This window comes from Bufo bufo, chromosome 1 (assembly GCF_905171765.1).
Source record: "Bufo bufo chromosome 1, aBufBuf1.1, whole genome shotgun sequence".
NCBI lineage: Eukaryota > Metazoa > Chordata > Amphibia > Anura > Bufonidae > Bufo > Bufo bufo.
In genome coordinates, this window is record NC_053389.1 from 695,968,638 (window position 1) to 695,994,373 (window position 25,736).

The window sequence follows — 25,736 nt, forward strand, 5'->3', positions numbered from 1 at the left end:
ACAGAGAGAGTACGGATTATAAAGCGCTATCGGCACCTGAATTCAGCACCTATTTCTTATAGGTTTCTAACGGTTTCAGTAGAACATGTATACATTTCCCCTGACTGTACCTCTTCAATGTGCCTACTGTTTAGAAAAAAGTAATTTCACTTTTGTTAATGCCCTCAAGGCTATGAATCATATAAATACCCCCGAACACTGTGTCAGCTGCACATTAGACAATCTGAGATCCCTACATTTTTTCTTAAGTCTTCCCATACTCCTTTCATACTGAATATTTTCAATTGTGACAGCTGAATGTTTAACCGTTACTACACGCGTTTCCATCCTTTTGTTTGAAACTTTTCAGAACATAATGTTTGAATAATTCAAAGGCAGCTGCCAGGTTCCTGGAAACTACTTACGATGAAAATATAATACACAGGCATATGGAGGAACAGTTTTGTTCATCTGCTGGGGCGAAAACACATATTTTTTTTTTTTTTTTGGAGGGGGGGGGATAATTGTTTTTAAAACTATTACCTTGCAAGCAGGTCACATCACATTTTGTTGTCACTAAATGTAAATGAGAAAAACAGCTTATACATGACTCTCCATTTATCTTTATTATAAACAAGAGGAAAAGTATTTTTTTTTATTTTATTCTTTTCCCGTAGAGGACCTTGCAGCTTGCTTTATCTTCAGTATTATATTCAGTTTACACCGTGTTCGCAGGTGGAGGGCATCGAGTACACTTCATTAATAGCTGCATTTTACATAACATTACATTTTAGTACATTGTGTCAAAGGTCAGACAGTAGCTTCTACATCGAAACTAGAGCAAACTAGCAATGTTTGGTTAATCTAAGCACTGTACAGAAAAATTCTGCATGAGTTTTTAGCAGGCAAATACGTGTAAGCGGCTTTTATTTGTGTTGTAGGTTGGTATTGAGTTATTTTGTTATCCAGATCACAAAACTAGATGGGAAAAATTATGGTGGTTGACACTGTAAGCATTGTGTTAAAGTTTACAAAGAAATAGGTACAATAATTATGATCTTTTGTCTGATCCGGAAGGCATGTCGAAATTAACAAATGAACTACAGAAAAAATTGTGAGCCAACCAAAAAGCCAACAGTCCAAGGGAGGACACTCAGTAATGAATTTCACAAAACAAACAGAGCTCTTTGTTATATTTAAAAATAAATTTCAAAAAAGATAAAAATATCAACTGTATTCCTCCCTTAGTTTCAATTACTGTACATTTGTATTCTGAAAAGTAGTGTTCAGCAAAGCATTCAAAGTGGAATTCAGTCCGAAGTTTAGGAAAACGTAGATTCTAAAGAAATCTCGCTTTTCATGGTAACGAATCAGGTTTTCCTAAAATGGCGACTGCTCGTGTTACAAAGCTAAACTAAGTGTAGAGGAGACAAGCCAGGGAATGCAAGATCACCCATAATGCTGTCCAGCCAGCCAATCCGCAGATAGCCATCCCCTGTGATGTCACTGCCCTATAAAATCCTAATTTCATGTGGTCGTCACCATTGTCCTGTGAGCGGAACAAAGGGAGAAACATGGCAAATGCTTATGTGCTAGGGACTGTTCCTAAGAATGATTAATAGAAGAATATCGTTGAGGGAGACTGCAGGTAGACTTGTTCTTCGTCAGTTTTATTTATTTATTCCTACATTTACTTATTCCTGCATCAGCCGTAAACTAATATATGCAATTCAATACCAATAGGATGGAAGCCTTTATTATTCCGGTGCCAGCGTGCCAACCAATACCATCAGTCTGCACCCCTTAGGGGGGCCAGGTTTTAATGATGACCATCCTCATCTTTTGCTGGCTTTACGTCTTCCAAATCATCCTTCAAAGTCTCCATGTCCTATAAAAATCAGCAAGATGCAGAGAGAGGAGGAACTGGATGTTCCTGATGACATATTCTCATCGATTTTAGATGATGTGGAAAAGGAGAAAAAGCAGATGGCAGAAGAAGGGCTCCCACCTGTAGGGCAGGAGTGCGCTGGGGTTGGAGAAGTGAATAACCTGCAGGAGATTGCAAGCCACAACAGCAATAATATGTATACTGTCCCTCCAACCTAACCAGCCAAACCCCATACCAGCACCAGCCGCTGTTTAAAGGTGCTGCATGGCCATTAACAATGAAGACTGACTATACAGAGCGGACTAATTGATTCGCTTTGTTCTTCACCACAGGATGACCACAGACTGCCCGCAGCATGGCCGCTCCATGTGGCTGAAACCTAAGGCAGAGCGGCCTGGGTATACCTGATTTATAGTGATTTGTGACAAATTAATTCGGAATGAATTAAAATTCTTGGCAAATTTAGGTTAGGTTGCCAAATAGCCATAGTCTTTATCATTACTAGCGGACCTGTTCCTGTGACATTTTACAGCTCCCCAAAACTCAGCTACGATGTCAAAGGAAAATCTGCATGCCCAGAACATCAAGTCTTCCTCTTGTACTTTTCACATGCACTGGTTGGATGCTGGTATGTATCTAGTACATTCTTACAAAACTAAGTTACTGGAATTTTAGTGCCACTGGTATCTTAATACTGTACACAGATCCGTCTCCATACAGTATTAAAATGTATGGGCTCCGATGAGCCGCAGTCAGTTATTCACGAAGTTGTGCGTGACTTCGTTGATTAACTTCGGTAGTTGATTTTTAAAGTGGAAAGCCACTTTAAAACTTGAAACCGAACTCGACTTCAGTTCCGAGGTACCGGTCGGTCAGAGTTTGGTTTCATGTTTTAAAGTGATTTTTCACTTTTAAAAAAATTAACTACCAAAGTTATTTAACAAAGTCACGGGCGACTTCGCGAATAACTAGCTTCAGCTCATTGGAGCCCATACATTTTAATACTGTATGGAGACAGATCTCCGTACAGTGTTAGGGTCCATTCACACGTCCGTTGTTTCTTTCCTGATCTGTTCCGTTTTTTGCAGAACAGATCCGGACCAGATCTGGACCCATTCATTTTCAATGGGTCCTGAAAAAAAATCTGACATTGAGCTGTCCGATTTTTTTCAGGACCCATTGAAAATGAATGGGTCCAGATCTGGTCCAGATCTGTTCCGTAAAAAACGGAACAGATCAGGAAAGAAACAACGGACGTGTGAATAAGGCCTTAATCTGAAGTTTTGAATGAAGCTACTTCGGATGTAGCAACCAAAGCTCGCTTATCACTATTCGGAACTCATGTCATTGTGTCATTGGCTCAAGCCTGGGTGATACAATCCTGCATAGGCACTTGCCACTCAATAGCAAAAGGGACGAAGAATCTTATTGACTGCAAGCAGAGATCTGGAAAGCCATAATGAACCAACAGAAAGAAATCTAAATTTGAAACTTTTTTTGCTGAAACTATAATACCCCTTTAAGGACCACAAGTTAACAGGAAAAGCTGAGAATAGGACATTTCGTTTCAGAATGTTAGGATCTCACAGCACGCAGCTGTGTACCTTGCGCTATAAAACTAGAGCAAATGTGGTCTGGGCGGGCCAAAGTCTTAATATCTTCTATTAACTTCAACTTTTGATGGTCCCTTTCTTCATAAACAGACTAGCCTGTTATATTTCTTCCAATCTGTCTTGTGCTGTACCAATAAAATTATAGGAATTGACATGGCATAGAAGTCATAAACTCTTAGCAATCCGGTTGAGAATCAGTTTTACCTGCCAGTGGGAATTTATATTGCCTTTGTCCCTCCTACAAATTTATTACCCTGCACAAAAAGGAATGTTTGCAGCAGTATTTTGTTATAATGTAAAACTTATTACCAATACAATGCCATTAGCGGTGGCAGGATAAAAGATTGTCAAGGTAAATGTCATAAATCCCGGCAGAGTCAGACCGCTGACGCTGTTTATTACTTAATTAGAAGAAGGATTTAACACATCCAAGAGCAGAACTATTTGTAAAAATGATGGTATATGGTGTTTACTATCCTGCCAGATGCAAATGAAGTGATAAACTCAGCTTTTACCCGGAAGAACCACTATTTGCACTGCCATTTATTATGTCATCAGTACAATATCACAATTCATTCTGGTACTATTGGACTGAAGTATCAGAAACTCCCCATTGCCGAACAGCATTGTATTCACACTGCATTTAGGGCGTCCATTCAACATCCTGGCACAAAATATGCAACCATCTGCCTACAGACCGCTGTTGCAGAAAACTTTTTTGCAGTGCCTACCTATATAGGAAAGCTATACCAATGGTATACCAATGTACTCCAGCCGGCCAGATGCCAAAAGGACGCTTCATATGGGACCATATGACTACAGAGACGAGTTTGCGCATAAGCATAAAAAATAATGTGAACAGAATCTAGCACATACATGGCAGTGAAAATGTTTTTGTCCTCCCCCAGTTTCTTCTACTTTTGCATATTTGTCACACTGAATTTTTAAGATCATCAAACTACTTTTAATATTAGACAATGATATTTAAAGTAAGCACAAAATGCTGTTTTTAACCCATAGGATACCAACGCCGTACCTGTGCAGCGCTGTGGAACTAACTTGAATCCCAGAGCCATACATGTACAACACGCACGGTAACCAGGGTTAGATGGCAGCCATCTTTAGTAAGGGTCTCCATATGTATTTCCGCCCCTTCCTGCAGCCCCGATTGCTGCGATTGGCCAGTCAGTGCAGACTGGCCCATCGCAGCTCTGGTTCTATTTTAACCATTTATGGAGCTGCAAGGTAAGTCATATGTAAGTGACTAGTGAGCCATTGTCCCACGAGTGAGCCATTGTCCCACGCTGCGATTGGCTGGAACAACGTTCTTGACTGATCCTGTGCTTCTCTATGCTGCTGGTTGTCTTGCTGGGACCACTATCGTGATACACAGTCTTCACCTGTGAAAAGAAGAAAGAAGATTTTCTGGGACTTCTGCAGTGAGCATTTCTTTTCATCTGCAGCAGTTTCAGATCCCTAATCCACCCACCCTCCTAAACCTCAATCCCTGTCCCTCTCTCCCCCTTCCCTTCTCCCCCCCCCCTTTCGACGGAAGCCAAACAATCCGTCACTGCTTATTTTTTTCACTTTTTTAACTGCCTTTCTTTTTTCCCCGCTCTGCGCGACTTTTTCCGCGTGCGAGATGTGATGAATGCCAAGAGCTTATCAGTGCGTACGTCACTGATCAGCACCTGTGCTCAGTTTTTGCCACATGATTATTATTATATATATATTTTTAAATAGTTTGGGGTTTATATATTGTGGGGGTTTGCTCTGGTAGGAAGGGTGAGCGAACGCAGAACAGAGGCACAAAAACAGTTCTCAATCAGACTCCCGTGTTTTATTCACACAAGCAGGTTTAACAGCTCAGTAACCAACTTCACCTCAGTTGAAAGTCCTGGTGTTTAGATCACACAATGCTGCAGGTCCTGCATAAAGAGTCCCAGTCCAGGCGTGTGTTCACACTTTGTGTCACAGTCACAATCTCTCTCCCTCCCTTTCTACATATGTAAATGTTTAGCTTGTGTTCTTTTTTTTTTTTTTGTGGTAATTTTTATACTGCAGTTTTTGCACGGACACACAAAATATCTGTGTGTGCGCTTCCTGCAACTTCTGTGCACCAATCAGTACTGTGCTTTTCACTGATCGCATCTGCTCTTTTTTTCTGAGGGTTTTTGCAGTTAGTGGTAGTTAGTTGTATATATACACTCACCTAAAGAATTATTAGGAACACCTGTTCTATTTCTCATTAATGCAATTATCTAGTCAACCAATCACATGGCAGTTGCTTCAATGCATTTAGGGGGGTGGTCCTGGTCAAGACAATCTCCTGAACTCCAAACTGAATGTCAGAATGGGAAAGAAAGGTGATTTAAGCAATTTTGAGCGTGGCATGGTTGTTGGTGCCAGACGGGCCGGTCTGAGTATTTCACAATCTGCTCAGTTACTGGGATTTTCACGCACAACCATTTCTAGGGTTTACAAAGAATGGTGTGAAAAGGGAAAAACATCCAGTATGCGGCAGTCCTGTGGGCAAAAATGCCTTGTGGATGCTAGAGGTCAGAGGAGAATGGGCCGACTGATTCTAGCTGATAGAAGAGCAATGTTGACTGAAATAACCACTCGTTACAACCGAGGTATGCAGCAAAGCATTTGTGAAGCCACAACACGCACAACCTTGAGGCGGATGGGCTACAACAGCAGAAGACCCCACCGGGTACCACTCATCTCCACTACAAATAGGAAAAAGAGGCTACAATTTGCACGAGCTCACCAAAATTGGACTGTTGAAGACTGGAAAAATGTTGCCTGGTCTGATGAGTCTCGATTTCTGTTGAGACATTCAAATGGTAGAGTCCAAATTTGGCGTAAACAGAATGAGAACATGTATTCATCCTCTGATATATATCAGTTTCAGTTAGTATTAGTTTAAAATTGATACCCCGACCCAGAATGACTTAACCACTTTAACTCCAACCACCTCAACCACTTTAACTCCAAGTTTGCTAAGGTGTACACCCCTAAATAAAATATTTGCATAGACGAGTCCCTAACACTTTTTAAAGGAGTGCAAGATTCCTCCAGTACTGGGCAAGGTGTGGAATTAAGATGTACAAACTCTGTTAGAGTAGCTCTGGGTACATTCACAACTTCCGCATTTATGAAGGAAAAGATTCCCGAATTGAACCCCCAGAATGCCCCCCTGTCCTAAGAGTTAGTGGGAAAACAGTGTGGGACTTACTGTGCAACGGGTGCCTCCCCCTAGGGCCCTCTACGTAATGTGACCCAGGTATAGGAATGCAGAGTGGTAAAGTGCAGCCTAAAATGTCCCTTTATGTGTGTCACGGTGCTCCTACCTGGATACGGCTGGACCCCAGGCTCTGGCTCCGAAGCAATAAACAGGGGGAATAATTAAGGGATTTGAAAGAAAGATTGAGTCCAGACCTTGTATATAGTTGAACAGCAGCTTTACTTGAGTAAACGTTCATCAGAAATAATCTTCAAGCTTTGTCTTGGTCCCAGCAGGCTTTAGCATTGAAACTGGCAGGCAAACTCGAATTTGCTACATCGATTCTCGAGGCCGAGTCGTAACCAGGAGCAACAGTGCAGGACAGAAGGATGAGGCAGAGGTGAAGTCAAACAAGCAATAGGTCAGGGCAGGCGGCACAGGTACAGGTCAGGCAATCCGGGTCATCAACAGGAGTGTCAAGGCAAGCAGGCAGGGATCAAACAGGTAGCGGAGTCCAGAAACACAAGCACGAGTCAAGTGCACAGGAACACAAGAGATAACAGCAACCTAGCAGGTATGTAAGGTTTTTGTGGTTGGTAAAGATTATCACCGGATGCTGGGCCCGCTCTAATAGATAACGCCACTCCTCCAAGGCAAGTTTTATGGCCAGAAGCTCTCTATCTCCTATACAGTAGTTCCTCTCACTAGGAGAGAAGAGCTTGGAGAAAAATCCACATGTAAACATCTTGCCCTTGGAACCTTTCTGTAGTAAAACAGCACTGGCTCCTATGGAGGAGGTGTCCGCTTCTAAAAAGAATTGGCAGGAGTCATCAAGATGACGCAGAACAGGTGCAGAAGCAAAGGATCCCTTTAATTGGATGAAGCCGGCTTCAGCCTCAGGAGTCCAGACTCTGGCATTCACCCCTTTCTTAGAAAAAGCGGAGATCGGAGATGAAAAATTCGGGATGAACTGACGATAGAAATGAGCAAATCCAAAAAAGCGAGGTATAACACGAAGACCGTGTGGGCGGGGCCAGCCCGTTACTGCATTCAATTTTTCAGGATCCATCTGCAATCCGGCATCCAAGATGATGTATCTGAGGAACGGTACGGTAGATTTTTCAAAGATGTATTTCTCAAGTTTGGCATAAAGTCGATTCTCTCTCAAACGCTGTAAAACTAAACGTACATGCCTCCGGTGAGTGGTCAGATCTGGAGAATAGATCAGTATATCGTCCAGGTACACAATCACGCAGACATAGAGCAGGTCCCGGAAGATATAGTTTACCAACTCCTGGAGCATTGCACACACCAAAGGACATGACAAGATACTTGTAGTGACCTTCACGAGTGTTGAAAGCAGTCTTCCACTCATCGCCCTTTCAAATGCGGATAAGGTTGTATGCGCAGCGCAGGTCTAATTTTGTGAAGACCTTAGCTCCCTGGATCCTGTTAAAGAGTTTGGAGATTAGCGGAAGAGGCTATCGATTCTTAACCGTGACCTTATTCAGACCTCGATAGTTAATACAGGGCCGTAAGGATCCATCTTTTTTCTGCACAAAGAAGAACCCAGCACTGGCTGGTGAAGTGGATTTTTGGATAGATCCCCTCTCAAGATTCTCCTTGATGTAATCAGACATCGTTTGGGTCTCGGGAAGCAAGAGTGGGTAGACTCTACCACGAGGAGGAGTCGCACCAGGCGGAAGGTCAATCGGACAATCATATGGACGATGAGGAGGCAGGGTCTCAGCCTCTTTCTTATTGAAGACCTCCGCAAAACTGGCATACTGCAGCGGAAGTCCAGGCAGGTCTACGGGTACAGTAGGCGAGGAAGCAGGTCAGACCTCTGATAAGTAGGTGGACTGACAGGATGATCCCCCCCACAGAATCTGACCGGAGTGCCAGTCCAGAATTGGAGTGTGCTGACGCAGCAAGGGAGGACCAAGGATAACTGGATTCAGAGACGCTGGTAGCACATAGAAGGAGATCATCTCTGAATGCAGAACCCCTATTTGCAACTTAAGGGGCATAGTAACAGAATGCACAGCTTCAGTAAGTGGCAGTCCATTTACGGAAGCCACTGAAAAAGGCCTTTCTAGACCTCGATTGTCGATACAGGGCCGTAAGGATCCTGTACTGATGGACCAGAGCTTGCTGAATGAAGTTACCGGCTGACCCAGAGTCCAAGAATGCAGACACAGACAGTGTGACTCCCTTGTGAGAGAGAGTCACTGGAACAAAAACTTTCAGAGAGGACTTCTCCTTGTCTAGGACCACCTCTCCAACTGATCCTAAACATTGGCGTTTCCCGGCTTCTGTGGACAATTACGCACAAAGTGGGCCTTGCCTCCACAATACAGACACAGGTTCTCTGCTTTGCGGTGTAAATGTTCCTGGTCATACAATCGAAGGCACTCTATTTGCATGGGCTCTTCAGGTGGGGTGGTCACTAGAGGAAGAACCAGCCTCTGGAAGGATGGAGCCAAGCGAGGTGGTCTTCTGGTGCATGCGACCTCTTTAGAACGTTACCTGAAACGCATATCTATCCTTGTGGCCAAGGTGATCAGGTCATTCAGAGTAGATGGACGGTCACGACCAGCTAATTCATCCTAAATCCGTTCAGAAAGGCCCTCCCAGAACACCGCCAGTTGAGCCTCATTGTTCCATGCAAGTTCGGCAGCCAGGGTACGAAACTGGATGGCGTACTGACTCACAGACAAGGAACCCTGTCGTAGATGCAGCAGAGCTGATGCAGCGGAGGACGTGCAGCCGGGCTCTTCAAAGACCAGCCGGAAGGTAGCCAGGAAAGACTGCAGATTAGTGGTCTCTGGACCTCCATGTTCCCAAATAGGATTTGCCCAAGCAAGGGCCTCATCAGACAATACAGGGACACAATGAAGGCAGCCTTGGACCGCTCCGTGGGAAACTTCTGCCCATGCAACTCAAAGTGGATCAGGCACTGGTTCAGGAAGCCACGACAGGTTTTTGAAACTCCACCATAAAGTGATGGCAGAGGGAGTTGCACACCAGCTGCACACAAATCCGGATTCACCGGTATGGGTATTGCAGGGGTAGCAGCAACTGGCGACCCTGCAGTAGCTGGAGAAGAAATGGCATTCAGACGAGCAGCAACATTTTGCATGAACTGCATCATGACATCCTGACGTTCGCTCTGACGCCTCACTTTATGTAACAATTCCTGAACGACAGGCTTGGTGTGACCAGCAGGGGCCATGGCCTCAGCATACTGTCACGACTGTGCCACATGTCCTACCTCCTCTAAGGGCGTTGGCTAAGTGACCCCCTCGATTTTCACAGTACCCCTAATGGTGGGGATAGACTTTCTCGGGGGGAACATCAGGTTGCTACCTCTTGAGGAGGATTGGCACACAAGGCAGCTGGTCCAGGCGGACCACAAGGCACCTGAGCAAGGTACCAGAGGTACAGACGTAGTCAGCAGGACTAGTCGTAACCAGGAGCAACAGTGACCGAAGGATGAGGCGAAGTCAAACAAGCAATAGGTCAGGGCAGGTACAAGTCAGGCAATCCAGTTCGGCAACAGGAGAGTCAAGACAAGCAGGCAGGGATCAAACAGGTAGCGGAGTCCAGAAACACAAGCACGAGCCAGGTGCATAGTAACACAAGCAGCGATAACAGCAACCTAGAAGGACACAAGGAGTCAAGGACCTTGACGCTGAGGCATCTGGGAAGGGGGCTGAGCCACTTATATATATTTGCCGGAGGGCTAGGATTGGTCAGCGAGGTCACATGATCTAACGGTCCAGTGATAGGCAAACTGCGGCTCTCCAGCTGTTGTAAAACTACAAATCCCATCATGCCCTGCTGTAGGCTGATAGCTGTAGGCAGACTGGGCATACTGGGAGTTGTAGTTTTACAACAGCTGGAGAGCCGCAGTTTGCCCATCCCTGATCTAACCAATAAAGCACAAGAAGTGACGTGCGCCGGCCCTTAAGGAAATGCTGAAGGAAAAAGGAGCAAGCATACTGTGGCCAGGGCTGAAAGGAAACTGAAGCGGATCCCAGAACAACAGTACCTACACGGATAGAGCCCAGGACTGCAGCGGTGAATAGGAAAGCACTGGCAGCAGATGACCACTGAACACGGCGCCCGGGACCGCGGCAGTAAGCAGGGGAACAGCAGCGCACAGCAGCCACTGTTACAATAGGTTAATCATGTCCCCCCTTGGACGTCTCTTCTCAAGACTAAATAAATTAAATTTTTCTAATCTTTCCTCATAACTAAGACTATCTGCGCCCCTTATTAGTCTCTTTTGTACTTTTTACCAGCTCCAGGTCATCTTTTCTATGGACTGGTGCCCAGAACTGAACTGCATATTCCAGATGAGGCAAAAATGCATTTTTGAAATAAACTATACCCCCCCCCCACACACACACACACCCACACACCCACACACACCCACACACACACACCAAATAAAGCAGAATTAAAAATCACATCAAAACCTCACAAAAAAAGTTTCTAAATCAGGGCTGATTTTTGGAGGCATATTTTTAAAATCCATCATGTGAATGTAGCCTAATATATTTTCTTCCTCTGTGTTGTTTAATTTGTAGAGCTTAGTATGAGGCCTCATGCACACGACCGGTTTTTTTTGCGGTCCGTGGGTCTTCCTAGATTTTTGGAGGATCCACGGACATGAAAAAAAAGTCGTTTTGGTGTCCGCCTGGCCGTGTGGAGCCAAACGGATCCGTCCTGACTTACAATGCAAGTCAATGGGGACGGATCCGTTTGACGTTGACACAATATGGTGCAATTGCAAACGGATCCATCCCCCATTGACTTTTAATGTAAAGTCAGGAGTCCCTTTTATACCATCGGATCGGAGTTTTCTCCAATCCGATGGTATATTTTAACTTGAAGCGTCCCCATCACCATGGGAACGCCTCTATGTTAGAATATACCATCGGATTTGAGTTAGATCGTGAAACTCAGATCCGATAGTATATTCTAACACAGAGGCGTTCCCATGGTGATGGGGACGCTTCAGGTTAGAATATACTAAAAGAACTGTGTACATGACTGCCCCCTGCCTCCCCCCCTGTATTTAACTCATTGGTGGCCAGTGCGCCGGCCCCCCCTCCCTCCCTTGTATTTAACACATTGGTGGCCAGTGCGGCCGCCCTCCCTCCCCTGTATTCAACACATTGGTGGCCAGTGCGGCCGGCCCCCCCTCCCTCCCTCCCTTGTATTTAACACATTGGTGGCCAGTGCGGCCGGCCCCCCTCCCTCCCTTGTATTTAACACATTGGTGGCCAGTGCGGCCGGCCCCCCCTCCCTCCCTCCCTTGTATTTAACCCATTGGTGGCCAGTGCGGCCGGCCCCCCCTCCCTCCCTCCCTTGTATTTAACTCATTGGTGGCCAGTGGGGCCGGCCCCCCCTCCCTCCCTTGTATTTAACACATTGGTGGCCAGTGCGGCCGCCCCCCCCTCCCTCCCTCCCTTGTATTTAACACATTGGTGGTCAGTGCGGCCGGCCCCCCCCCCTAATTAAAATGACCGACCACCCATCATTGGTGGCAGCGGAGAGTTCCGATCGGAGTCCCAGTTTAATCGTTAAATACAGTGGAGGGAGGGGGGCCGCACTGGCCACCAATGAGTTAAATACAGGGGGGAGGGAGGGGGGGTCTGCCCCCTGCTGCCTGGCAGCACCTGCCAGGCAGCAGGGGGCAGTCATGTACACAGTTCTTTTAGTATATTCTAACCTGAAGCATCCCCATCACCATGGGAACGCCTCTGTGTTAGAATATACTGTTGGATCTGAGTTTTCACGAAGTGAAAAATCAGATCTAAAAAGCTTTTATGCAGACGGATCAGCGGATCCGTCTGTGTGAAAGTAGCCTACGGACACGGATGACGGACGCGGATGGCAATCTTGTGTGCATCCGTGTTTTTTCATGGACCCACTGACTTGAATGGGTCCGTGAACCGCTGTCCGTCAAAAAAATAGGACAGGTCATTTTTTTTGACGGACAGGAAACACGAATGCGGCTGCAAAACGGTGCATTTTCCAATTTTTCCACGGACCCATTGAAAGTCAATGGGTCCGCGAAAAAAAAACGGAACAACGGCCGCGGATGCACACAACGGTCGTGTGCATGAGGCCTTATTTGTAGATATTTAAATTTTACTGAAATACCTCTACAGAGTTATGCCTGTCATTGGGAGCAAGTGTAAAATTAGTTAAGAGTTAAGAAACAGCTTGAAAAAGCTCTGCCAGTTTAAACAGATTGATTTGTGTATGGCCCCAGTTCCGATGAACCTCCTGATTGGACGACCCAACCCTACTAGTACTTTCTACTGTAAATAGGGCACATGCCTAGGCTTCACAGTTGAGGGGATTCTAATGTCAGTATATGGCTGTTATGACATTCCTGACTGACAGGTCATTTGAACTGAATAGCTTGGGGGAAAAAACTTAACACAAAACAAATTAATATTAGAGGATAATATACAGTATATCACAGGTCAAGATATGTGCATCTGAAAATTATTGCTCACTCACATAATGGATCATGTTTCCAAAACAGGCGCACAGATGTCAATGCAGTGAGATAAACTTCCTTCATGCTATTTAAAGTACATTCAATGTGCTAATTGTTTGCTCCTGCAACTGTTCAGTGGGACATTACATGGTTTGAAATTGATTCATTTGCGGGTCTGCATTTTGTCATAGTGGGATCTGGCTGCAGTAATTCTTTCCACACCAGAGAGAATCCATTTCTCAATACCCAGCATTACACATTTAGCTTTCATATTATCTGCACACTCATCTCCATTACTTTCATCACTGCTTCCAAATTTGAATCGTCATGTGTGTACCATGAAGGCTGTAGGCTCATATGAAAGAACTGCTGCAGGGTCCAAAGAAATGGGAGAGTACATGAGCCCTAAACATAATGATATGTCATAAAGTATATGAACAGGCCGTAGGATCAGGCAATGGGCTGATCCATAAATGGATAGAAAGAGGTGGCAGGGAGGTCAGACCAGGCAAAAACTACCGCAGACCTGCTCTAAGCACCAAGCCACATCACTGAAGGCAGGCTGAAAATATATATATATAAAATAGAAAAAATGGGCAGCACTCCAAAAAGTAAAAATACAAAAATCTTTATTTACCCCAGTGGGAAGTGCGACGTTTCGGCTCTAGACAGTAGCCTTCCTCAAGCAGTGTACAGAGACAAAATGCCAAGAATATATAGCAGCATGCTCATTCATTAAAATTATCAAAACATGTGCAATTAATTCACAGTGATTAATCATTGACAAAACAAGTGCAATTACTTCATAATAATTAATATCAAATCTCACAAAATATAAAATACAGACATATGACAATGTGATTCAAATTAAATATAACCAATATTATATATATTTCCTAGTGGTACATTCATAATTGCATATAATAAAAGAAAAACTTACATACAATATTAATTACAATAAATATCATGATCAGTGTCATATGTGAATGATGATCAAAAAGTGCCAAGTGCTTACTAAGAGGTGTTGCGAGCGGAGGATGGAGGAGGAGTAAAAGAGGGTGAATGGCTGCCATCCAGGATCCCGCATGTTGCTCGGCGTGTCTAGAACGTCTGTGCGCATGTCAGGATGCCATCCACAGATTACTTCTGGTTGTAGCCGCATACATCATTGCGCGACTGCGCATTGTGACTCTGACACTCCGTCCACCATGTTTGTCAAGGGAGCCAGACATCCGAAACAGACGTCCACATACCAATGCCAATATTGTCTGTTGCGCACAGGTACAGGGTGGTGCCAGCACCTATTCATGCCGGTATACCGAAGATGGCAGTGCGGGATCGCTTGATGACTACTCCCACAAATCATGGGTGCAGTCTCCACCCGTGACCCGTGGTCAGTAACGCACCCACATGTTAATGCAGGGTCGCACTGTACCCCCGGTCAAAACCCGCACATCACCACCATTTAAGAGGGTTCTCCTCAATGCCACCCCCCATGTGGGCAACAGACTATGGCCATGTACAAAGTTAACAAAAAATATAAAAAATATTAAAAGCAAAGACAAGCACCGATATCCTCTGCACAATGTGGTTCCTGACCGCACGCCATTCAAATGTCTCCTCGAACTTGCTCTCACCATACTCCATTGCAAACCATCTGTGATAAAATATAGAAAAATTATAAAAAATTTGGTAATCCATAAAGAACTATTATTTTGTCCCATACAATTGATCACCAAATATACGCAGGTACAGTATAACATATCCATATGTAGATCAAAGGCAAGCCGCCAACCTATATCACCCCAATATTGTAGTCCACATTCAGACCATGCGGTTTAAGTGAATTAAGTACATGAATCCACTTAAGTTCCCTTTTTTTAAAAATACTGGCTCTATCACCACCTCTCCTCGGCATTGTGACAAAATCGATAATACAACATTTCATGTCTCTCTCAACATGTTTGTATTCTGCAAAGTGTTTTGAAACCGGCAGGTCTAATCTTTTCTTTCTTATGCTTAACCTGTGGTTGTTGAGACGCGACTTAAAATCCGTAGTCGTCTCTCCAACATACAACAGGTTGCATGGACAAATCAGTACATAAATAATGAAACTAGAGTCGCACGTCAGGTAGTGTCCTATCCGATGCACAGCGCCAGTTTAAGGATGTATGAACACTTTACCCTTAAGCATGTACCTGCAATTAACACAGGACAGACAGGGAAAGCAGCCAACACTAGGACTTGTTAGCGTTGTCTGTTTACCTTTTTTCAAAGTACCTACATCAGCTTTCACTAGTTGATCCTTTAGGCTCCGAGACCTTCTATAGGACATTAAAGGGGGAGAATGGAACTCAGCAATTGTATCATGGCAACCTTTTAGAATGCCCCAGTGTCGTCATATGATATTCCCTATATCCACACTCTGTTCAGAGTGTGTTGAGATAAAGGGAATCCTCATCATTTTGGAATTGTCACGGGGTTCCGAAGGTGCACTCGGTCCCCCATTGCCCACAGAACTGTTGCTTAGCTTTTGGAATGAGGTTCTGTGTTTGACCTCATTCCCAGGGCGGCCTTACTAGCTGGGTGGCTCCTTGCTCCTAAGTCTGCCTTGAGCGCCGAGCTGATCACTCGGTGCTCGACTGGTTGGTCTGTCGGTCATGTGACGCTGGCCACGTCACATGACCCTCACTCCCCACTATAAATACAGGCAGCCTGCTGGCTACAGGTTGCCTGTTAATTTCTAGGTTCCTGGTATTTGTTGGACTGCTGAATACTTACCTGATCCTGTTCCTTGACCATCCTTTTGCCTGATCCTCCTGTACTGCGCATCCGTCCTGGTATTGTGACCTCGGCTCCCACCTGACTACTCTCTTAGGACTCCTCTTGTACTTCTCGGCTCTCCTGGTATTTATGACCCCGGCTTCTCCTGACAATTCTCTGCTTGCTCCATTTGTACTTTGCAGCTTTCCTGGTATTGACTCGGTCCGTTCGCGTCCTGTTGTTTGTCTGTCTGTCATCCCTGCACTTACTCCAAGTTAGGGATTGCCGTCCAGTTGTCCCCTGTCATTAGTACTCGCGAGGCAAGTAGGCAGGGCCAGGGGTAAGGGTGGAGCGCAGTGGTCACTTCCCTCCCCCCTGTGTGTGTGTACGCGACCGTTACAGATTAACAGGCCCAATAACCACTGTATTATGAATCCTCTGGTGACCCTGACTGACTATGTCTCTAATCTGACGCAGATGGTGCAGGAGTTAGGGGAAAAACTCAGCTCTTTTGAGTTAGGGCAAGGCTCTTCCACTCCTCAGGCCTCCAGTCCGCATTTTGAGCCCCAGATTAAGCTCCCAGAAACCTTTTCTGGAGACCGGAAGAAGTTTCTCTCTTTTAAGGAGAGTTGTAAACTTTACTTCCGTTTGCGCCCCGTGTCCTCTGGCCCCGAGAGTCAACGCGTGGGCATTATCATTTCCCGATTACAGGGTGATCCCCAGGACTGGGCGTTCTCTTTACCTGCTGGCGCCAGTTGTTTATATTCTGTGGAGGGGTTCTTTCAGGCCCTAGGTACCCTCTATGATGAACCAGACAGGGCTCTAGTAGCCGAGACGGCTCTAAAGGCACTGGTTCAGGGCAATTTACCAGCGGAGGATTATTGCACCCAATTCAGAAGGTGGTGTGTCCCCTCAGGATGGAACGAACCAGCCCTGAAGAGTCAGTTCAGGTCAGGTCTGTCTGATAAATTAAAGGATCTTCTGGTCAGTTATCAACTTCCAGAGACCTTAGAGGAGATGATGACCCTTGTTGTCCGACTTGACCGACGGGTTAGAGAGAGACAACAGGAACAACAGTTCTCTTCCCAGATGGTGGTCCAGCCAGAGGCCTATCCCAGAGACAATGCTGAGGTCTCCACCGAGGAACCCATGCAGGTTGGCATGACCCGAGGGAATCTTCGCCGCAGACGTGGAGAATGCTTTTACTGTGGAGATTCTGACCATTGGATCAACCAGTGTCCTAAGAAGGTCCTCTCTGTCAAGTCTCCTAAGGCAAGGCAACCTAAAGACCAGGTACACCCTGAATTTTCTAAATGTAAGCTTTCGGTACCCATTACGATTTCTCTGGGAGTAGATAAATGGGCGGGTAAGGCCTTCATTGATTCTGGCTCAGCGGCTAGCTTTATTGACTCTGAGTATGCTGTTAGATTGGGTATTCCTATGTTTGCCTTACAAACTCCTATCCATGTCATGGCTATTGATGCTACTCCTCTTATTGGTGGTACGGTGAGCTTATGTACCTCGGAGATTTCTCTAACCGTGGGTGTGTGCCACTCAGAGAGATGTTCGCTTCTAGTCCTGGAGAACCTACCTGCTGAGGTGGTACTAGGGTTGTCTTGGCTCCGACTACATAACCCCACTATAGATTGGTCCAATGGGGAGTTGGTGAGATGGGGGCCTAAGTGTGACTCGTGCCTGTCCGTGGTACAGGCTGGGGTCTCAGTAAAGTCTGATACTTTACCCTCTGTTGTTAGAGAATATTCTGATGTATTCTCATCACCAACCCCAGAGGTTCTACCCCCCCATAGACCTTATGATTGTACCATAGAGCTAGTAGAGGGGGCCAAGTTTCCTAAAGGACGAATTTATAATCTTTCTATGCCCGAACGCAAGGCCATGGAAGATTATATTAAGGAGAGCCTTGGTAAAGGGCATATTAGACCTTCTGTCTCTCCTATGGGGGCGGGGTTTTTCTTCGTTAAGAAAAAAGATGGTGGTCTTAGGCCATGTATCGATTACCGGAGATTAAATAAAATCACTGTCCAGAATAGATACTCCCTCCCATTGATTCCGGATTTATTTAACCAGGTCCTGGGGGCAACCTGGTTTTCCAAAATTGACCTGAAAGGGGCATACAATCTAATCCGAATCAAGGAGGGAGACGAATGGAAGACGGCGTTCAATACTCCGGTAGGACACTTTGAATATCAGGTGATGCCTTTTGGACTCAGCAATGCCCCAGCTGTGTTCCAAAACTTCATGAATGACATTCTTAGGGAATTCTTAGGTAAATATGTTATTGTCTATCTTGACGACATTTTGATATTCTCTCCTGACTTCGAATCCCATGTGTCTCATGTTAGACAAGTATTAGAGGTGTTGAGGGAGAATCAGCTATCCGCTAAACAAGAGAAATGTGTCTTTGGTGTGCAGGAGATTCTGTTTCTAGGGCATGTTCTGACTCCTCACGCCTTCAAGATGGATCCTGGTAAGGTACTAGCAATTAAGGAATGAGTAAGACCTTCATCCTTAAAAGCCTTACAACGGTTCTTAGGTTTCGCCAATTACTATCGTAAATTTATTATGAATTTTTCCGTAATTGCTAAACCGTTGACCGACCTTACTAAGAAAGGGGCGGATTTGGAGAATTGGTCTACTGAGGCCATTTCTTCATTTGAAAAATTAAAAAAGGCATTCAGTAGCGCTCCCATTCTGATCCAGCCTGATCAGGAGAAACCTTTTATTGTGGAGGTGGATGCGTCCGAGGACGGCGCAGGAGCAGTCCTTTCACAAGGTCCTGCCAGCCTCACTAATCTGAGACCATGTGCCTTCTTCTCCAGGAAATTCTCTCCCACGGAGAGAAACTACGACATAGGGAATAGGGAGCTGCTGGCCATTAAATGGGCATTTGAGGAGTGGAGGCATTTTCTGGAGGGGGCAAGGCATTGTGTAACTGTTGTCACTGACCATAAAAACCTTATGTTTCTCGAGTCTGCTAAGAGGTTGAATCCCCGTCAAGCCAGATGGGCTCTGTTTTTTACTCGTTTTGATTTTTCCATCACGTTCAGGCCGGGAAGTAAAAATGTGAAGGCGGACGCATTATCTCGGAGCTTCCAGGCTTTTCAACCTACTGAGGTACCACCTGAATCCATCCTACCAGCAAAAATCTTCTTAGCAGCTCTTACCCAGGATATCTCGGCTCGCATTAGGTCGGAACAACATCTGGCACCGGTATCCACCCCAACAGATAAGTTGTTTGTTCCCGTACAATTTCGTCTCCAGCTGTTGGGTGAGTGTCACGATTCTGCCTTTTGTGGACATCCGGGTGTTGAGGGCACTAAGGATCTGGTTTCTAGATCTTATTGGTGGCCCACTCTAACTAGGGATGTCAAGTCCTATGTGTCAGCCTGTGAGGTTTGTGCCAGGTCCAAGACACCTAGGACTCGCCCTGCTGGTAACCTACGACCCCTACCCATTCCCAGTAGACCCTGGTCCCATATCTCGATGGACTTTATAACTGACCTACCGCTGGCGGAGGGTAAGACTGTAGTGTGGGTAGTGGTGGACAGGTTTAGCAAGATGGTCCATTTCATTCCCCTGTCTAAACTCCCGAATGCCAAAACCCTGGCGTCTATTTTTGTGAAAGAAATTGTTTGATTGCATGGTATCCCGGAAAATATTGTTTCGGACAGGGGTGTGCAGTTTGTGTCCAAATTCTGGAGGGCCTTCTGTCAAAGATGTAAAATTTCGTTGTCTTTTTCTTCCGCCTACCATCCTGAGAGTAATGGGCAGACTGAACGCCTTAATCAGTCTGTGGAACTATTCCTGAGGTTGTATGTTGCTGATGACCAGCAATTATGGGTCAAATTCCTTCCATTGGCTGAATTTGCTCTGAATAACCGTGTCAATTCTTCTGCTGGGGGTCTCCCCTTTCTTTTGTAACCATGGTTTTCATCCCCGTTTTCATTCTGGGTCGTCCGTCTCCTCCTCTAACCCTGAAGCTGATAAACTCTCCTCCGAACAGTGCACAGTTTGGGCCCGGGTTCAATCGAACCTAGAAAAGGCTCAATGTTCTCAAAAACTCAAGGCCGATAGGAGACGTTCAAGGGGGGTAAACTTTCAGGTTGGGGATAAAGTATGGTTGTCCTCCAAGAATCTATCTCTCAAGGTAACTTCTAAAAAATTTGCTCCTCGTTTTATTGGACCATATAAGATCACGGAAGTGATTAACCCGGTATCTTTTAGGTTGGAGCTGCCTGAGTCATTCCACATTCATAATGTGTTCCATAAATCTCTGCTTAAAAAATATTTTGAACCGGTAGTACCATCAAAAGCCTCGCCTCCGCCAGTTCTTGTTAATGATGCTGTCGAGTATGTGGTGTCTAAAATAGTGGATGTCAGGAAGGTGCGTAATTCCTTGCAGTACCTGATTCACTGGAAGGGGTATGGACCTGAAGAGAGATCTTGGGTACCTGCCAGGGAGGTTCATGCTCCTAGACTTGTTCATGCTCCTAGACTCACTCCCCACTATAAATACAGGCAGCCTGCTGGCTACAGGTTGCCTGTTAATTTCTAGGTTCCTGGTATTTGTTGGACTGCTGAATACTTACCTGATCCTGTTCCTTGACCATCCTTTTGCCTGATCCTCCTGTACTGCGCATCCGTCCTGGTATTGTGACCTCGGCTCCCACCTGACTACTCTCTTAGGACTCCTCTTGTACTTCTCTGCTCTCCTGGTATTTATGACCCCGGCTTCTCCTGACAATTCTCTGCTTGCTCCATTTGTACTTTGCAGCTTTCCTGGTATTGACTCGGTCCGTTCGCGTCCTGTTGTTTGTCTGTCTGTCATCCCTGCACTTACTCCATGTTAGGGATTGCCGTCCAGTTGTCCCCTGTCATTAGGACTCGCGAGGCAAGTAGGCAGGGCCAGGGGTAAGGGTGGAGCGCAGTGGTCACTTCCCTCCCCCCTGTGTGTGTGTGTACGCGACCGTTACAGGAATGCTTAGTTTTTCTTTTAAGGGTGCCCTCCCTATTTAAACCCTTGGCCACTTGCTTTTTTTCTTTTAGTAATTTAGTTGGATAACCCAGCCTCTGAAACTTATTTACCAATGTGTCAAGAGTTTTGTCAAAAGCCTTGGGGTTTTGACAAAACTCTTGACACATTGGTAAATAATAGTTTCCAAACTACTTCTCACGCTTTAGGGCCCCTAAAATGCCAGGGCAGTATAAATACCCCACATTTGACCCCATTTTGGAAAGAAGACACCCCAAGGTATTCCGTGAGGGGCATGGCGAGTTCATAGAAGATTTTATTTTTTGGCACAAGTTAGTGGAAATTGATTTATTTATTTTTTTCTCACAAAGTCTCCCTTTCCGCTAACTTGTGACAAAAAGTTTAATCTTTCATGGACTCAATATGCCCCTCAGCGAATACCTTGGGGTGTCTTCTTTCCAAAATGGGGTAATTTGTGGGGTGTTTGTACTGCCCTGGCATTTGAGGGTCTACACAATCATTACATGTATGGCCAGCATTATGAGTTTCTGCTATTCTCCTTATATTGAGCATACGGGTAATGAGATTTTTTTTTCCGTTCAGCCTCTGGGCTGAAAGAAAAAATGAACGGCACAGATTTCTTCATTCGCATCGATCAATGTGGATGAAAAAATCTCTGCCAAAATATGTGCAATAAAAAAAAAAAGAGGGGAAAGGCGTCTGCCAGGACATAGGAGCTCCACCCAACATCCAAACCCACTCAGCTCGTATGCCCTGGCAAACCCGATTTCTCCATTCACATCAATCGATGTGGATGAATAAATCATTGCCAGAATTCAAGCTCAAAAGCCTCGGCAAACGTATCTTTTTTACTGCAGAGGAGAAATCTCGTCTTGCAGCGCCGCATACACCGACTTGCGTGTAATCTGACAGCAGCGCAATGCTTCTGTCAGAATGCACATCAGTGCTGCAGCTGGTTGAACGCTTGGTCCACCTAGAAGGTAAAAAAAAAAAAAAAACAGGCCGCAACGCAATAAATTTATTAACATCAACTTTTATAAACTTTATATAACATTTGAAACAGAACATTAACTTTTTTGCTTACCTGTAATTTTTGATTTTTTTTTTTGTTTTTACCTTTAGAGGACAAACCTCTCCTTCCCCATAGGACAATGTGCAAAGCGCAAAGCGCCCAGAGATGTGGCGAAGTACATTATGCACTTTGTCCCAGGTGAAAGGAGAGGTTTGTAGCAGCTCTGTGTGAAAGGGCCCTAAGACCCCTGTGTGCCTGTCCTGTGTCACGCGATCCCTACACTAATAGTGTACCTGTGTGTGGTACTTGCGGAAACACTCCCCAATGCATAGGGCAGGCTGGTCAGGACAGTCAGGACAAAAAAAGGTGGTGTCACGCCTTATTCCAGCCCTGCTACAAACACAACATCTTTTTCTTGGGGAACGCTGAGTTGGGGTACCAGGATAGACACTCGGGAAGTGTCTGTCATGTAGCCGGCTAACTACATCAGGGACTTGTGGCACGGACCCTCCTGGATACAGGAGTTCCGAAATGATCTCTTCCTGGAATTTTAGGAAGGATCCCGTTCTCCCAGCCTTACTGTAGAGAACAAAACTATTATACAGAGCCAATTGAATTAAATAAACAGACACCTTCTTATACCAGCGTCTGATGCGGCGGGACACTAAATAGGGAGCCAACATCTGGTCATTGAAGTCCACCCCTCCCATGTGAAGGTTATAGTCGTGGACAGAGAGGGGTTTCTCAATGACTCCAGTTGCCCTTTCAATTTTTACTGTCGTGTCTGCGTGAATGGTAGACAGAAGGTAAACGTCCCTCTTGTCCCTCCACTTCACCGCGAGCAGTTCTTGGTCACACAAGGCAGCCCTCTCCCCCCGTGCAAGTCGGGTATTAACGAGCCGTTGGGGGAAGCCCCGGCGACTAGGTTGCGCAGTGCCACAGCATTGAATTCCGACTAGATGTAAGTACCGAAAGAGGGCCACGCTTGTTTAAAATTGTCCACGTATAAGTGGTACCCCTTGTGAAGTAAGGGTGACACCAAGTCCCAGATAATCTTGCCACTGCTCCCCAGGTAGTCAGGGCATCCGACCGGCTCCAGTTTTGAGTCTTTTCCCTCATAGACCCTAAAACGATATGTATAGCCTATGGCCCTTTCACAGAGCTTGTACAGTTTGACCCCATACCGGGCGCGCTTGATGGGGATGTACTGTTTGATGCCAAGGCGCCCGGTAAAATGTACAAGGGACTCGTCTATGCAGATGTTCTGATTGGGGGTATACACATCTGCAAACCTGGATGACAAACGGTCTATGAGGGGCCGTATTTTGTGGAGCCGGTCATAAGCAGGGTGGCCTCTTGGATGACAGGTTTTATTGTCAGTGAAATGCATAAAGCGCATGATGACCTCAAAACGTGCCCTGGACATAGCAGCAGAGAACATGGGCATGTAATGTATTGGGTCTTTAGACCAATAGGACCACAATACATTTTTTTTAGTTAGACCCATGCTGAGGATAAGGCCCAAAAAAAATTTAAATTCGGAAACTGTGACTGGTTTCCACCGGTAAGGCTGGGCATAGAAGCTTTCCGGATTGGCGGTTATATACTGTGTGGTGTAGCGGTTGGTTTCTGCCACAACTAAGTCATATGGATTCGCGGTGAAGAACAGCTCAAAAAACTTGAGGGCTGATCCTAAATGAGCTGTCTACACGTGAACTCCAGACTGGGCGGTGAAAGGGGGCAATACGGGTGTGGCGGAAGCAGGGGAGTGCCAATTTGGGTTTGCCAGCACCTCTGGGAGACTAAGGTCTCTACGGGCCTGTGAACGTGGTGGCTGCGACGGGGGAGTCACTGCACGTGCCACCGTACCAGCTTGAACTGCCCTTCTGGTGCTCGCCACTTCTCCAGGGAATACGGCAGTGCTGGTAGAAGGTCCAGGATGTGCTGCGCTGCTGGTGTATGCCGCACCATAAAAAAAATCTGCGCTAGCACCACTCTGCTGCTCATCACGCGAGGTATGCAGAACACTGACATGGGATCGGGTACGCCTGACCATAGCAGGGACCTCAACCTCGTCATCTTCACTAGCGGTTAGAGTGCCACTGCTGTCTACAGGTTCATATTCTGAACCACTGGATTCAGCGGGTGAGGCGGGACGCTTTCATCCATCACGGCCAGAATCCTGTAGGCCTCTTCAGCAGAATACCCCTTGTTTGACATTTTGGGCTAACTAAATTTAGGGGGTATTCCTCTGAGACTACCCAGGAAAAAGAGCAAACCTGCCTAGTAAAAAGGAGTGCTGCGATCGCTAATAAAGATCCAGAAAGCTCAAAAGGGATTTTTATAGCGCCACAGCAATTTTACGGTGTTTTTGCAGTGATCAGAAGAAAAAAAATTCTGTCACTGCGGTGGGGCCGACTGAACGCAAGTGTGCGCACAAGATCAGGCCTGATGGGGCGAACACTGTATTTTTTGTAGAGCCTAAGGTGACCCTAATGTACTGATATACCTGTAGATCTGATTGCGATCAGTCTTGATCACTTATAGATACTATATAGTACTAGTGCTGATTAGCGACAGCGATGAGGCTAATCAGCGACTAATCAGTGACTGTGGTGCGGTGGGCTGGGCGCTAACTACCTAACAAGTAGCTAAGTAACTGGCGGTGATAAGGGACCCTTACAGGGGGGTGATCAATGACAGGGAGATGACAGGGGGGTGATCAGGGAGTTTATATGGGGTGATCAGGGGTTAATAAGGGGTTAATAAGTGACAGGGGGGGTGTAATGTGTGTTTGTGGTGATTGGTGCTACTTACAGAGCTGCCTGTGTCCTCTGGTGGTCGATCCAAGCAAAAGGGACCACCAGAGGAGCAGGTAGCAGGTATATCAGATGCTATTTACAAAATAGCGTCTGACATACCCATTTAATTGGTTATTTTAAAAATACAGCCTCTTCCTACAGCCTGCCAGCCAATGAACGCTGCTGGCAGGCTGTAGTTGAACTTGTGAACTACGCGATCCTGTGAGCGCGCGTTCACAGGAAATCTCGGGTCTCACGAGATGACGCCAATAGGCGTCGCTGAGACCTGAGAGTGCCGCCGCACTGACGCCTATCGGCGTTAGTGTGAGGGCAAGCGGTTAATATCCATACTCTGGTGCGAGAATGTAGTCACACATGGGATACGTTTCTGAGTGTATGTTTGGGTACGCAGTTTAGGTGTCAGTAAATTACCTCTTGGGATATCTGTTACTTTGTGGGTATGTGTATGTAGGATATGGGCCAGAAAACCCCTCGCAATAAATTTTGTTGACATTTCTTTTAGTCTTAAATCTACAATGGATGGATCCGACACAATACGTTTCACCCTCATCAACTGTGACCGAGGTAACGACCGGATCAGGCCTGGGGGGTGAAAGCTATTGAACCTAAGAAGGCTATTTCTGTCCATCGGTTTAGTATATAAGTCAGTGATGATAGTGTTATCTCTTACCTTGAGACAGACATCTAAGAAGGAGATTTCCGACCGGCTGAAGCTCAGAGAGAGAGAGAGATGGAGGAGACACTTGAATTGATGTCCTGGTGAAAAACAAGGAGATCTTCCTGTGTACCCTGCCAAATACAGAAAATGTCATCGATATATCGAACCCAACAATAGGCAAAATCATTGAACATAGCATGGGGGTAGACCACTTTTTCTTCGAAGGAGTTCATAT

General features: G+C 45.7%; 2 long non-coding RNA genes across 3 annotated transcripts in view; one reads left to right on the top strand and one right to left on the bottom strand.

Moving 5' to 3' along the window:
* LOC120985958 overlaps nt 1–5,451 on the bottom strand; it is a 154,232-nt gene extending 148,781 nt beyond the window's left edge. For both annotated transcript variants that reach the window (XR_005775610.1, XR_005775611.1), the window contains exon 1: nt 5,364–5,451. This is a non-coding gene — a long non-coding RNA (uncharacterized LOC120985958). The remainder of the gene's footprint in view (nt 1–5,363) is intronic.
* The window catches only part of LOC120985959, a 1,109,413-nt gene that overhangs the window by 133,322 nt on the left and 950,355 nt on the right, over nt 1–25,736 (top strand). The gene's annotated exons all lie outside the window — the stretch shown is intronic.